The 14,059-nt window shown below is 36.6% G+C and overlaps 2 long non-coding RNA genes across 3 annotated transcripts in view; one reads left to right on the top strand and one right to left on the bottom strand.

Annotated features, from left to right (window-relative positions):
• LOC145162956 (uncharacterized) overlaps positions 1-7,965 on the top strand; it is a 43,599-nt gene extending 35,634 nt beyond the window's left edge. Inside the window, exon 3 of the long non-coding RNA XR_013739461.1 lies at positions 7,845-7,965. This is a non-coding gene — a long non-coding RNA (uncharacterized LOC145162956). The remainder of the gene's footprint in view (positions 1-7,844) is intronic.
• Positions 7,966-10,597: 2,632 nt separating this feature from the next.
• On the bottom strand, positions 10,598-13,173 carry LOC145162957 (uncharacterized). 2 transcript variants are annotated; one of them, XR_013739463.1, is made up of 8 exons: positions 13,040-13,173; positions 12,790-12,907; positions 11,960-12,071; positions 11,785-11,813; positions 11,652-11,704; positions 11,484-11,573; positions 11,237-11,328; positions 10,598-10,974 (listed from the first exon to the last, which is right to left on the bottom strand). It is a non-coding gene; the product is annotated as an uncharacterized LOC145162957 (long non-coding RNA). The 2 variants fall into 2 exon arrangements; XR_013739462.1 differs by having other exon boundaries at positions 10,599-10,974; positions 11,789-11,813.
• Positions 13,174-14,059: the final 886 nt, after the last annotated feature.

A 14,059-nucleotide genomic window follows, 5' to 3' on the forward strand; every position in this document is an offset into this window, starting at 1 on the left:
GAAGAAAATATAGAAGTTACCTAGGATGAAAAGATAACGTATGGAATCATTATACAAGCCCTATTTTCGTTGATGATTCCGGGACGTAATCATCCTAAGGGGGAGATAATTGTAACCCCCGTAGATCCAGGCTAGACAATTTAGAGACGATAAGCGTCAAAAATGACTTTTTGATAAAAGATTATTTAGAATGAATAATATTAACTAAGTTGTAGTGGTCGTGGCAAGGTTTCCGAAAATATAAAGAATGCCGAAATCCGAGTTATAACGAAGAAGTTATGACTTGTCGAAGTTTCGCGACAGAATAGGCACGACACAGCGCGACGTAAATAGTGAATTTACGATAGAGCGATATTTAGCCTCAGTGATCTAAACGAAAGTCGTAGAGTTCGTTAAACCGAGAGCGTGCATAAAAAGAATGTCCAAATCTGACTTCGTATGAGGAAGTTATGATTTTTCTAAGTTTCAGCTTAGCAGTATGCAGCCCGAACTTCGGATTTGAGATCGAGTGATTTCTAGCCGAAAAAATCTAAACGAGAATCGAAGATCTCGTTGATAGTAGTCCAACGGTAAAAAGACAGACGAAAACGGATGTCCGATGAAGAAGATATGAATTTCTAACGGAGTTTTCCTGTCCCGGCCTACTAAAAATAATATAATAAAAATAAAAGTCAAAATTTGCCGACGGAGTCAAAATGAAAGTTGTAGAGCATAATCTCACCTACGCGTGGATATAAAGAACGTCGAAATCGGAGATCGTATACGAGAGTTATGATTTTCTGAAGTTCGAGGCGCGCATCCCAAAGGGGGAACGCCCAGCGTACAATTGGGGAACGCCCCGCGTTCGGAGCCCAGAGCCTGTCCCGTCGCCTGTCAAGTCCGAAGTTCGTAAGCAATGACGCACGGCGGAACGCGCTGCATTCGTTCAAGGAACGCGCTGCATTCGTGAACGCGTTGCGTTCGTTCAGGGAACGCGCTGCGTTCGGAGGGTCAGCCCCCCCTATAAATAGAATGCAAGGTCTCCTGGATTTGTTGCTCATTTCTTCTCTCTCACTCCTTATTGCCTCGATTTGCATGCAATTTATACCCCCGAAGCCCCGGTATCATCTCGAGACCCGAAGCGAGTCTCGAAGCCCCGAAGATCCTGAGAAGTAAAATTTTCGAGCCGAAACTATGCCCGCGAGAAACCCGGTTTTTGTGAAGATCTCCCGGTTTCACTGAAGAAATACTACTCTTAGAGCCGTACTGCTGCCCAATAATCTTCTGATCAAGTGAGTGTGTAGTTACTTTCTTCTAACACATAAATATGAAGTATTTACTATGAAATACGTGCTATGTGTTATGTATTGTTTGTTTATTTGTGATGGGTGTGGAATGGATTTTTTATACAGGTTTTTAATGATTTAAACCGTATATGTATTTTATATCTACAAATATGTTGGGTAGAACATGGGTAGATGAAATATCTGGTGACTATGAGACGTAGTGCCTATTGTATAAACCCTGGTGACAATGAGACGTAGTGCCTATTGTCTAAACCCCGGTGACTATGAGACGTAGTGCCTATTGTATAAACCCTGGTGACTATGAGACGTAGTGCCTATTGTATAAACCCTGGTGACTATGAGACGTAGTGCCTATTGTATAAACCCTGGTGACTATGAGACGTAGTGCCTATGGTATAAACCCTGGCAACTATGTGACGTAGTGCCGGTTGTATAAACCCTGGCGACTATGTGGCGTAGTGCCGGTTGTATAAACCGTGGTAGCAATGGACTTTGTGTCGATTCCTTAGGTCAATCCTTAGGAACGAATGGAGGAAGGATAGTCGGTTCTTAGGGTAAAACCTTAAGAAATAAAGAAGATAATGGGGATGGGTAATTGGATTGATTGTTTGATGATTGAATATAATAATTATATTATTGTGGGTTGAAAACCCTATATGCTCACCAGGCTCCTAAGCCTGACCCACTCAGTTTTCTTTGTATTACAGGTAACGGCACAAGAGTATAAATTGGTGGACTTGACGAGAGATTTTGGATAATAGACCAGTAGTTGTAAATATCTGTTGTAAGGTCTATTTTATACTGTTTATGCTTTTGGTCTATATCGGAACATGACATCCAGAGATTTTGTTATTTAATGAAAATACATTTCTTTAAAGAAATGCTTTGATAAATTCTTATCACATTTTGTTTTGGGAACAAATTCCGTAGCAGTTTTCTTTAAACGATTACTCTGATTTCAAAACAAAGCATAAACAAATCGGTCTTTTCTGGCCGTAAAAATGGGGATGTCACACCATGCATGATAGTGACTGATTCGCCTGCCTTGGCCATTTTTCCAAACGCCGGATTTTGATCAAGGTTTTGTCACCCTAGACTGGCCTAGTCTAACTGTAGCGAACAACTCAAGTGTGGGGGAGTCACCCCCGTATAGATCTATACACAAACTCTCGCTCTCCCTCCAAGAGACTCTGATTATAACTATAGGCTACGACCATACACTCAATGGTGTCAACCGACAAGTCTCACTAGATCTCAATATTTGTCACATGAATATGTATAACGTTATATGTATTTAGAATTACGAACACCAGATGATACATGAACGTGAAAGGATAAGGCCCAACAAACATGAAAAGACAACTGTGGCCCATTAGACATGTAAGTTATTCCCAGGCTTGTTAATTATGCAATGGACACATTAAAGCCCATTTAGCATATGATGAATTATTCCAGGCTAAATTAGCATGTAAATGGGCCACTAAGGCCCAATTACATGTAAAGGCTAATTTTGGCCCATCAAGCATGTTACTGGATCGCGAAAGCCCAATCGACATGAAATTATTATATTGGGTCCAATAAACATGCATATGGATCACGAAGGCCCAATAAGCATGTATTGTGAGTAGTAGGCCCAATAGTCGTACCGTTGTTGTATTTCGTTTGTTTGTCATAGTATAGTTTATTTAGTCGAAACATTTATCCATAATGTTATAAAAAGCCCAGTGTTTTGTTATAATGATATTTTCTTGTTCGATACGTCAAAATTCTATAATTTGAACTCGTGTTTAATAAAAATTACACTTTAGGTCCCTTAAGAACTAATTTGAACATTTAAAGGCTTATTTTTACATAAAATGTTATTTTTGGTCTATTTTAATTAAAAATAACATTTTAGCCCATTAATTTATAAAAATCTATATTTTCGCCCCAAATGTTTAGTAATTGACGGGTTTGGCCCAAAAATACATATATTGACATTTTCAGCCCATCTTTGTAGAAAATTACATTTTCAGCCCTTATTTGAATAAAATGACATTTTCGGCCCAATTTTTATAAAATTAACATTTTTGGCCCAATTTTGAAATAAGTGTCATTTTCAGCCCCTAAATTTGTAAGTTTTCATTTTTGACTCAAGTTTTGATCAAATAACATTTTAGTCCATGAAAATTTATGTTTTTGCAATTTGGGCCCAAAGAGCCGTAAGGCCCAAATTAAGGCCCATAATGCAAAATATTACACTTTTGGTCTTTTGGAAGGTATAGTTGTTTTAAAAGCTCATTTTTATACAAATTTGACCCTTTTGATCCTTACAAAACCGTATGTGGCAAAATTATCCCAATTTTTGTTTACTTGTCAAAAATGATCCTTACACAAGATTTTTGTTTTGTTTTTCACATCTTAGGCATGTATAACACTTTTATCCTTGTAGTATGATGTTTAGAGTATTTTAGTTTATGAATCCCACCCATTTTTGTTAGAGTATTCGAGATTCATCAAGTTTTATCACATAATCACAACATAAACAAGGAAAATTACACATAGCATGCATAAATACATAGATCTACACATAAACACTTGTATTCTCCCCCAAAAGCGTGTAGAAACCGAAAACAAGGGTGTATGAACTCACAATGGGTTGATGATCTCGGTTGTGAAGAAGAAAGTGGAAAGATCTCGGCCTTTAGTAAGCTTTCTTGAGTGGAGTTCGAACTTAGGAAGTTCTAGGAAGCAAAATCACGAAAACATGTGTTGATAAGGAGTGATTTAGCTAATGAATGAAATAAACCAACTTAAGTTTACAAGTTCTTACCAAAGATTGATGATATTAGTGAAGGATCTACTTGAAAGCACTCTAGATCTTCGAAAATTTGAGGGAGGAAGGGGATGTTCTTGAGCGTGTTTGAGAGAGAGTTTTGAATGTGTGTGTGTGTATTTTTGGGCTTGTTCTCAGCCGTGAGTAAAAGAAGGGAGAAAGAGGAGTGATCTTTGCATGGAAGTATGAGAGTGCATTGATACATGTTATATAAAAGCCTTATTATCCTCTAAACAAAAATGAGGTGTCATGGATTAGGTTAATTAACCATTTTCTCTTTTTTTTTCATTGGCCGAGAATTGGGCTACGAGAAAGGAGTTGAATAGTTTGGTCCATTAGTTGTCTTAGATCGAAATCATAAGGCCAAAGTTATTACTTTTCGGCCCATTGGATGGTTCACGACCCATTTGAATAAAAGAAAGGGAGTTTATGGCCCATTAAGGCCCATTAGGGTTAGAATGAATCATTCTAGGCCCAAATGATCCAAAATGTTATAGATTTATGAATGGGGCCCATTTAGAATCCCAATAGGGTTTCTAAGCCCAAAATAGTTGAATTGAGTGCTTATTGGTCCATTAGGCCCAATAAGAAAATACTAGCCATAAAGAACTTGAACCGGGGTTTCTAGGGTTTTCAACTACCAAGTGACTTTCTGAAATGCTTTGCATAGAGTTTTGAACTTCAATTGTGAATCTTGACTAAGTTTGTTGTCATAGAATGAACATAGTGTATGATAACAAGTTAGAGTTACAAGTATTATCATAGATGACATTTACATGATCACAGAATTTCCTGGCTAAAATGCCAGTTGTGACAGTATGGGTTTATATATATAACTCTATATCTGGTTTTTGTGGGGTGCGTTTTATCAATTTTGTTTATCACTTCAAGGATATTAAGTAAGGTTTGGCCAGACAAGAAAATCGGAGGGCATGACCATTTCGGCATATAGCTTTTCCGAAATCCAACAACCAAAACACCATATCCGTCATATACAATGCTCCCGTAAGTAGCCAATCAGTAATAAAATTACTAATAACACTTGTTTTTAGGCTTAATAGATAAACCTAATCAGGGTGTGTAACCCCTAAGCGATAGTCGTAATCTCCTGAAAAGATACTAGTTCTATATAGCTCTGATACCAATGCATCATACCCCCTGAAGGCTGCAGAAACAGCGTATTGTGCGATGTAATCGTGGATCACAAAAATATATTTCATTAAACAATACACAAAATTATAACATAAATATCATTTCCATTACCGAATATAATATTACATATTGTACTAAGTTTTAGAATACTGGAAAGAATAGTACAAACAGTGCTTTAACACATAGGTATAATAATAAAGGATAACAATAAAGTGGTATAGGACTGCGATTCCATGATTGTTCCCCAAAAGATGATACATGTATGACTTTTACTTCCCTGAGAATACATGTGATTTTAAAAATGTCAACGTAAAGTTGGTGAGTTCACATGTTTATAGTGTTTGAATCGAAAGTACTTTTTATACTAACAATATATGTTTTATTGTATATAAGTATTCGAACTTATATAAATATTTATACTTTTTACCCAAAAGTAGCATTTTACTGTATATATGAGTATTGTTTCAACTTATATATTTATTTGCTTTTAGGTTTGTTATCAATGTTACATTGAGTTCATGAAATTGAGCTGCTGACGAGTTGTTTTCCCTCATGACGAGTTGTTTTCCCTTATGACGCTTCATCAGACGTCGTAGTGTTTAGACAGTTATCACATTTGACTTGACCATCGAGGTTGTAGTTAGCAACCATAGGTGGGGGTGTCTACCCATATATTGGCAGAGTAACGACAACGTTTATTTAATCCATTATACAATACAATAGTTTTTAACTATGGTGTAACGCCCAGTTCCCGGTACGTATTTTAAGTATGAGTTTTGCATTTTTATACTGGGACTCGACGAGTTGAGGCCCCAAACTCGTCAAGTAGGGGCGAATCTTGGACGCGGGTGGAAGAGTCTACTCGACGAGTCAGAAGCCCCGACTCGACGAGTAGATCTGTCTGAATGAAACCCTAAATTTTAGGGTTTGCACCCTATTTAAACACCTTATATGGCCTCCACTCCAGCCTCCATCACCCTCAGACCCTATTCTCGAAATCCTAATCAATTTTTGAGTGTTCTTGAGCTATTTTGTGCCATTTTAGTGATTTGAAGCTTGGAGAAGGAAGGAAAGGCTTGGAGGTCCAGGAAGAAGGCAGTAGATCTAGAGTTTTGGTTGCATTTCCAGTTTGTTTGAGGTAAGAAGCTTCAACCTTGGCTTTCCATCACTTACATCTTCTTTAATGTTTGCATCTTGTCATTTTTGGGACATTTATAAGTCACTCTCTGGATTTGAGTGTATATTTGAGTGATGACTTCAGATCTAGGAACATTTGGGCTCAGGAAGCTTAAAGTTGCCACCTTTATTGAGCTATGTCCCTATCCCATGCACTAGGACTCCTTTATGGCTTAGTTTTGCTGTTCTAGTTTCATAACACCCATGCATGCACGTAAAGTTTGTAACTTTACGTGTTATATCGACCCTAGGAGGTCAGATCTATGCTTTGGATGCAATAAGCCCGACTGAAATCGACTGTATGGACTTGGACTTTGGGGGACTCGAGGAGTCGTTCATAGGACTCGTCGAGTCTGGTCATGGTTCCACAACCTTTTCCGTTTTTGAGCAATCTAGTTGAGTCTAGAAGAGGACTCAACAAGATGGACGTGAATATGGACTTGAAGATCTAAGAACTCGACGAGTTCAAGGATGAACTCGGCGGGTTCAAGGCAATGTCCCGGCGGTTATGAAGAAGAACTCGACGAGTTCAAGGAAGAACTCGGCGAGTTAAGGGCTAAACGTTCCAACTGATATGAAGCAGGACTCGACGAATTCAAGGATGAACTCGGCGAGTCATGAGCAAAAGGTACCGATTCTGTATGAAGGAGAACTCGACGAGTTCTTGAAAGACTCAACGAGTAGGATCGAAGTTCCAGTATTTTGTGGATCATGGAACTCGACGAGTTGATGGACCAACTCGGCGAGTTGAGTCAACCAGATGTTGACTCTGACCAAATGTTGACTTTGACCAAGGTGTTGACCTTGACTTTGACTTTGACCTGAGTTGACCCTTGAAAGGGTTACGAGTATGAAATGGTAATTAAGGAAGCTTGTTATGTGTAGGAGTTTGAGAGGAGTTGACCCCAACATCGAGGACAGTTCAGTTACTACACGACATTGAGGCGAGTTACCTTCCAGTAGAAGTGGGTCTTAGGCCACAATGCCGGCCCACTAGTAGGAGATGTTTGTTAGATGATTGTCTTCGTGATAGATGTCTGGTGTGCCACTATGCTTTATGTGCTAGTATGTTATGTCATAGTATAGTAGTGGTAGGGGTGAAATAGTCCACAGTTACCGGTTGAAAGATACCGAAGGGGAGGCCAGCACCCAGATATGCTAGGCAGTCTATGATAAATGTATGTATGCTAGGGTATTATGTAGTAGTAGTAGGGGGTGAAATAGTCCCCATATCCGGTTGAAAGAGACTGAAGGGGTAGGCCAGCACCCAGATATGCTAGGTAGTTACCGGTTGAAAGAGACCGAAGGGGTAGGTCGGGCACCCAGATATGCCTGACAGTATGATTTTGTATGATATGTGGTATGATGGGGAACTCACTAAGCTTTGTGCTTACGGTTTACAGTTTTTGTTTCAGGTCCTTCTTCGTCGAAGGGAAAGGAGCCGGCATGATAACAACGCATCACACCACTATTTTCTGAACTTGATGTTCTTGGGATTGTACTCTGGCATTGTTACTATTTGATGATATGGTTTTGAGACACGTGAACTATAGTTTTATGAAATAACATACTTGATGATGTTTGCAAATTGTTTTTATAAACCATTATATTAAAAATGAAATTTTTGGTCTTGGATTTTTGGGATGTTACATATGGTTTATTATAATGATTAATTAACTAGATTATATAAACGATATTTAAATGATTGAAGTTTATATAAACACATAATACATAACATGTATTATCCCCCCAAAACAATAAAAGTGTTTAAAATGTGGCCGTAAAACTCACCCTCGAGATGTGCTTTAAAAGTCATGTTTTCGCCAAAAACAAACGGGCAACGCTTCGCCGTCAAACGTGTAAGAGTGTGATCGGAAAAAGGGTGAGTGCTCGTTTTATTTTTCTATCGAAAAAGGGTCGGAGGTTCGCTAGAAAAACAACTCCAATCCCCAGCAAAATTAGCAGGAAAAACTGTCGATGACGACGACGTTAAACAAAAATAGGGCCAAAAAATGGGGTTTCCAGCATCGGAATAAGGTGGGGGTTGTGTTGCTAGTTGGAGGAGGTGAGGGGATCCGTTCGGTGGTCGAGCGTGGCCGGAGGTGGTGGCCAATGACGGCAGGCGTCACCGGTGGGTGGTAGTTTGGGTGTTGCCGACGAGAAAAAGAGGGAGGTAGAGAGGGAGTTTTTAGCAGCTTTCTTGAGAAGGAAATGAGCAAAACATCAGTTGATCTCAAGCTCCATTTTATATCAATGAAAGTTAAATTTGGATGGCTTGGATCAAAAACGTGCGGCGTGATCTCAGGCGTCGATTCCGAGTCCGGAATCCGACTTCCATGAAATTTTCGGAGTATACACGTTTGTAGTATTCAATCATCTGAGTCGTAAAATGTAAAAATTTTCACCTAACGAGTCCCGCAAGTATAGGAATAGAACGTTTAAAAGTACGAATAAAGCGACTTCCCGATTGCCGCTATTCAACTGTTTTTTGCGAAATCGTCAGTCTTTCGTGAAACGGAAAGGTTAGCAATCAAATAAAATACTCGATCGCTCCCTAATTCATAAAATACTTCTATATTTTTCTAACGAGTTCCGTAAGCCACCTAACAAATCGTTTGAAGATTCGTTATCGAGAAAGTGGCAACTACTCGGTCCTTTAAGAAAATTTTGGGTAAAATAAGATAAAAACATACTTAGATGCAGAATCTTGCTACAATCGTGAGAAAAATATCAAAATTTGAAAAATCAACTTCTAAGGCACCTAACGTTACGTTTGAAGGTTCGTATTAAGCGGCTGAATTGTGTGATTTAAAGGATTGGTCATAACATTTACGTATGAACTTCGTTTTCGACGTTCTTTTTGTCCATGGGTCTTGTCCATGCGACCCAATGACATGTACTTTCCGATTATTATAACATGTGTACCAAAAAGATGCTTTATATGTATTTTATTTCAATAGTTCGTTTTTAACACTTTTTTGTATTGCGACGGGTTTTCAACTTTCGCATACGAACTCCGATTTTAAGGTTTTTTTATATATTTAGAATCGTATTGACATGTTCTTTCGGATTATGTTATTATTTAGAGAAAATAATACTATATTTGTGCATCTATATTTTTTTGCAAGCGGATGATTCACTCATTTTTGTATATATTTAAATCTATAATATTGTATTTTCATTAAAAAACTAGAGGGGAATCATGCGCGCCGTTGGCGCTGTGTTCGTTTTTTTTCTCTTGTCAGCAAAAACCTCCTCTGATAAAAGTCAAAACATTAGTCAACAGCCCACAAAGATCGTATCCATAAAAAAAACTGAAAATACATCAGATTTGTTTCGGCACCTGGTCATAAAACATAGATAAAAACCATAAAGTTCATACATTTTTCAAATTTCTATAAACATTCAAGAAAAATTAAGACATACAATCATATCTTACATGAAAAGTTGGTGGAAGTGAGTAAACATTCACTTATAGATATTTACAGAAAAACAAAAAATATGAACTGAATTTTGAAAAGTAGTTAAATTCTGTCATTATATTTGTCAGGCTGTTGATAACAGAAACTTACAATAGAAAATGACATTTTTTGAAATTTAAATGTTAATAGGGTAAATTGTGAATAGTAGCAGCATAGTTTACTCTCGCTGACTTGTTATATCAGCTTTTAAAGTAATTTCCAAATTAACCATTCTGACCATTGTTATGTGTGATATTACGTCAAAAAGTCAAAACGGGTTAAACAGGAAAAATATGTGATACTTTTATGGCTTGATCCGTAAAAATAAAATATAAGTGGTTATTTGTCTCTTATTTGTTTCAATATGTATATAGTAAGAGTATTTTGGTCTTTCAATGAAAAGGCGGAATGGAATTGAATTCTTTCTATCCTCCCATGGAAATAATGAAATCCATCAAACACAAAAAACTAAATAATTTTATATCTGTTATTAGTTATGAATATATAGGCTTATTAAGAGATAAATAAAAACAAAAAAAATTTATTTTTTTTACCATTTGGGCAGTAGTAGTTGTTATATATATATATATATATATATATATATATATATATATATATATATATATATATATATATATATATATCATTTTATCCAAAAAAAAATATTAAATAAAAATAAAAAGGACTGAAATTAATTACGACTTCATTGGCTATAACATGAGCACAAGATGTCTTCCCAGTACCTAGAATTAGATTGAGCCCACTTGGTTAAAATTTAGGTAAAAAAACAATTTAATAACATCTAAATGTTTCATTTTACAGATGAGGAAAAATTCAAATTAACAAAGTCAATATTTGAGATGAGTATGCTCTTTGACTTTTGCTGATAAAAAAAGAAATATTCACATCCTGTTTGATTTTTAGCCAAATTTCGCAAGGTGGGAACCCTGGCATGGAAATTTTGGTTTCTATTATCCTTGGGAAAAATACTTACAGATAGGAAAGCTTATTAGGGAACTTGCTTCCATCATTCTGTCAATGAAAGAGTGTCTTGGATCACCATTACAGGTTTGTACACGTGTTCCTATCATAACATTTCAATTATGGACTTAAGTGACTTAACATTGTTAACTTTTTGTACACAGCCCTTAACACCATTACAACATACACTCAAGGAGCCATGCAAAAGTAAGAATTGCTTTTGGTCGAACCATTTAGTGGAAAATGATTAAAAAAAACATAATTCAGAAAAAAAAAATTATACTAACCAAAGCAAAAAAACTTGAAATAATATGAAGTCGTCTTATTTGTAAATTTAAACCTGAAGAAGCATACATTCAAATTACCTTTATTATTCTTATTGAAGTTTCTTTGCTTCAAATCGTTGTCACTTGTATTCCCATATCTTGCATTGAAACCGATCTTGCTTCATTACAACCTATTTTCATTGAAAATAAGTAAGTGCAGACAAGTTTGTAACTTATAACAAATATCAACAGCAGGAAATATTATAATTAAAAAATTGTTGTGGACCAAGAAAAAAAATGATAAGCTACATATGTAAAAATTTAAAAAATTCAAAACAAACTGTACTTCTAAATCGAAAGGCCATACATTCAATCCAGTTAATCTTCATAAAGTTGAAGACACTACAATGCATCGGGGAAAAAAACTCCTCCAATCCTAAATGGAACAAAGGGAAAATTAAGATCAACCAATATAAAAAATACAATGGTAAAGGAGAATAATCTCATAACTTACAATTATGCTTGACAATATCCAGATCCATGTCTCAATTTCCTCCTTCTTCTAACCTGTAAAACACAAATTAAATTTATTACTCTGATACAACATCAAATACCAACTAAGCTCAAGTTTGTGTTGAGAAACATACATACTTTGTGAACGTAAAGTCTTCATTTCCTGTCATGAAGTGCTAAAAAAATTAAAATAAAACCAAACCATCGGTTCATTTTTTGGGATGTATGTTTCGTTTGAGCAATTCATCAAACACTTGGCATACGTTGTGAAATATCTACAAATTTACAAACTTAGATAGATGTTCTTACCTTATCATCTGTGTTATGTAGCCTTTTTGCGTTGGTCCAAATAGAATAAAATAGACAAGTGAAAGCTACACCAAATCCTCCACCAGGGTTGATTAATTGATGGACCGAGTCTCTAAATCACAAAGAGAGTGAAATAGAAACGAAAAAGAAAAAGGGGGGGGGGGGGGGGGGGGGAGCAGTAGCATACAAAAGAAAGAAGTGCTTACGGTTTGTTTCATCAGAACATAAAAATGTTTAGAACAAAAAACAGCACAAGATGCAAAAATTGATTTATGTTGTGACATCCTTTCTAATGACATAAGAAGCCATTATTAAAGAAGACACATTATTGAAGACATGTGGTCTTTCAATATGAAAAGGAATTTGTAATTATTTATGGTTTTGTCTTTTATAATTATTGTATGCAAAGTGTCGGTAGCATAGTAAAATAAAGTATGTAAGACCTTCAATACTCTAGGGGGCATTAATGTAAATAGGTTTGTCATATTGCAATCAACCGATTGCAGTTCTATTATTGTACTCGGCTCCTTTGAGCCTATAAATAGGGCCTTTGCCCATATGGAATGAAGAAGCTAAGTTTGAGTGTTTAAGATTTGAGTTGTTCTCAATCTTCTTCTGTTGAAATAGCTCGTCTATTTCTGAATAGCAGAACCCTATCCAAACATATCCATATATTCATATAAACATATCAAACCCAGACAATCAATCCATTCCGACGCATCATTCAGGTATATTCTATCCTAATCATAGGGGTGGGGGAGCAGTAGCATACAAAAGAAAGAAGTGCTTACGGTTTGTTTCATCAGAACATAAAAATCGTGTCTACATACCTTCAAATTTGAAGCTGAAAAGCTTAAAGCTGTCGAATCGTGGCTAGAATCGGTGTGCGATGACGTCAACAACTTCTTGAAAGGTTTGGAGTTACAACAAATAGGGAAGACAACATACCTAGAAAAGAAACAGAGACAGGAAGGGAGAATAAGAACGCATCACCCAAAATTGAATAACCCTAAGTTCATGCTCTCCCTGTTCCAAGATCAAAACCAATTACTTGCTAATTCCTAATTTCATACAACGAACCTGAAAGTTGTCATATATTTTAGTGAAGCTGTAGGAAACTGCAAAATATAAAGATGAAAACTGATAGAGATTGAAATCGAGATAGAGAAGCACGGTCGGGATGGAGGAGCATAGGTCGCCGCGTCCGGTGTGATTTTATTGGGAGAAGACGAGGCAACCTCCGGTGCAGTGATGGGAGATTAAAGGACCTAACGAAGGTAGGCGACGGTGGAGGTGGGAGAATATGATTCACCGATCAGGAAATCGAAGTATATCGTTGGCGGTGGCGGTGGCCTTTGTGTTCGCGAGAGAGAAAGCGGAGAGGGAAGTAAGCGGAAAGAAAGAGGAAATAAAGAAAAGCGAACGAATTTGTATTGGACGAGGAGGGCGGCAAGCGGCGACCAAGAAGGAAAGGAAAGAATAGAAGAATTGGGGTTTTTTTTATGAAAAGATAAACTTCAGTGGCAGCAGAAGGAAGAGAAAAAAAAGTACTGTTCCTTAAGTTTTTAACAATTAACTAGGTGGGGAACCTGCGTTGTGGGGGTCAGATGCGACAGGTCTTTAGCAAAATTGAAATATGAACAAAATAACTTTACATAGGGGTAGTTTAGTCACAAATTAATAATGCCAAAACAATAAATAAGCAGCTTTAAATATATATTTTATGTTGTTATGCATTGCAAGTTTGTACCTTCATTCCCAATCATCTTTGATCTCTTTTATAATCAGTAAAAAGCATCTTTGATCTCTTTTAGAAATGCTACATTTTCCTACTTCTATAATCAATAAAGACAAAGTTAATAATGCAAGATTATAAGTTTAAACTAATAAAAGATGAGCTAAAGTGCCTTCATCAATTTCTTGTATTCGGACCCCTATTTTTTGTATTTCTGTTCCGTCCTGACCAGTAATAAATCCACCTTGGTTGTCGCTTCTTTATCATTCGATTCATTTTGAGAGACATCATAGCAGTGACCCGTATAGAACTGTAAACCTAAAGAAAAAAATACAAATCAATATACAGATTAACCGATAAAGAAA

Source organism: Lactuca virosa, chromosome 3, assembly GCF_052849685.1.
Source record: "Lactuca virosa cultivar CGN04683 chromosome 3, Lactuca_virosa_CGN04683_v6, whole genome shotgun sequence".
NCBI lineage: Eukaryota > Viridiplantae > Streptophyta > Magnoliopsida > Asterales > Asteraceae > Lactuca > Lactuca virosa.